Source organism: Xiphophorus hellerii, chromosome 7, assembly GCF_003331165.1.
Source record: "Xiphophorus hellerii strain 12219 chromosome 7, Xiphophorus_hellerii-4.1, whole genome shotgun sequence".
NCBI lineage: Eukaryota > Metazoa > Chordata > Actinopteri > Cyprinodontiformes > Poeciliidae > Xiphophorus > Xiphophorus hellerii.
Genome location: NC_045678.1, coordinates 30,290,838 through 30,292,763, shown reverse-complemented (window position 1 = coordinate 30,292,763; position 1,926 = coordinate 30,290,838). Strand labels below are relative to the sequence as shown.

Here is a 1,926-nt window from a genome sequence, read left to right as displayed (position 1 = left end):
GAGGTAAAAATCTGTCATATTTCATAAAGCATAAAAATCCAAACTGAAATCAGAACCAAATGGGATTAAAAGAGTTTAATCCAGAATTTTTAGATAATATCCAAATTAGTTTAAAGAAGTCAGGTTTGGGTATTTTATGACCATTTATCTCCTTAGATTATTAACATGGGTATGAAATGGTTTCTTTACAACATGGGAAATGGAAGAAACAAAATCTTTATGTATACGTACAAAATCAGTCTGACGAAGGGGAAAAGCTGCATTTAATAACTTTCCTGTGATGTCATATACAAAAAACATGAACTTTGACTTGGACATAAATAATAATAATAAAAAAATACACTTCTCTGATCTCTTACAAATATAAACATATCAGTTGTCTTAAATGATTTTATTTTTAGCAGGATTTCCTTTTCCTTGCAGATCACAGCCGGGCGCTGCTGAATGTTTCAGTTTCTGGTTATGATTAAACATCAAAGGCTGTTATCGTTCCAGTCTGTAAACAAAAGTCTAAAAAAAGCTGGAAGTTGTCGGTGACATTTATGTCCTTCACCAGCAGCTTCTACTGGATCCGGACGTCTGAAATGGGAAACCCAGACGTTCACAGAGTTTTCCTTCCTGTTCCTCCAGCCTGTCAGATTTATGCCGACACCAGCAAACACATTTCATCATTCAGAGGAGGAAACAGGACGATGGAGAAAAGATAAAATGGAGAAAACTATTAGATTATTTTGGTAGATTCAGTGAAAAACCCTTGCAGAATCCATAATAATGCTTCAAAATAATATATATTTATTTAAAATCAGTTTGCAGTTTTATTAAAAATAACTCTGACCACATCAAAGCAGTTTTTATCATTACATTTCGTCCAGTTTGCATTTTTATTTATTGCACTAAAATATTAAAACTTATTTTCACTATCATTGTGAATGTAGCTCCAATCAGTAACACTGTTGTGTTTTTGAAATATTACATTTTAGTTTCTTTCTAAATGTGCAGAAAACATAAAGAGTTACGACTTTGAAACCAAACATGACTATTAGTACCATTAGCATCAACGCAGCAGAAGTTATGAAAATAAAAAGAAAAACAAAAAAGAAAAACTCCAGGGAACAGTAAAAAATAGTAATTAATATTTTCTGTCACTGTTATATATATTTTAAAAATAAGTTTTTAAAGTATTAAAATTTTAAATAAGTGAAGGTAACAGATTTTTCCATTTATTCCTATAAAATGTATATTTACCCTTTTTTCTTTGGAAACTGTCATTAAAAAACAAAATATATTTAAAAATAAATGCATGTTTCTCTATTTTATATTTAAAGAATTAGTGTTTTAAAAATATAAGAATCAGACTTTCATCATCAGAGCGCAGTAATAACACTGTCGGTAATTCTGTGTATATTTTTTATGACCGTCGAAACATTAAAAGAGAATTAAATCACTAAGGGAAAAACAAAAGCAACTCGTTGTCGGCAGGATTCGAACCTGCGCGGGGAGACCCCAATGGATTTCTAGTCCATCGCCTTAACCACTCGGCCACGACAACACGGCAACGTAACCGACCTATGACGCAATATGAGGATGTATTTTCCCCGCGGTTCTGTCTCGCAGGCGTTTTGGTTTGTTTCTATAATTCATCCGAAACCGAATACTTCACGCACGGTCACATGTTTGCGGAATGTTCGTTTTCGTTATAAACACGCGAAAACATGGTTCTCCGTGGTCAACAACTTTGAAATGTCCTGATTTATGAAGCGGCCGGAACCAGAACAATGTCGACCGCTGTAATATTGGATCAGGAGACAACAGCACCATCTAGTGGCGGTTTTCATCTGTTGCTTTGACTGATTTTTGCTACCACCTAAATATGAACAGTGGCGCAGTTGGTAGCACTGTTGCCTTGCAGCAAGAAGGTCCTGGGTT

General features: G+C 34.2%; 1 non-coding gene across 1 annotated transcript; it reads right to left on the bottom strand.

Annotated features, from left to right (window-relative positions):
• Positions 1-1,467: 1,467 nt before the first annotated feature.
• On the bottom strand, positions 1,468-1,549 carry trnas-aga (transfer RNA serine (anticodon AGA)). The gene has a single exon. It is a non-coding gene; the product is annotated as a tRNA-Ser (tRNA).
• Positions 1,550-1,926: the final 377 nt, after the last annotated feature.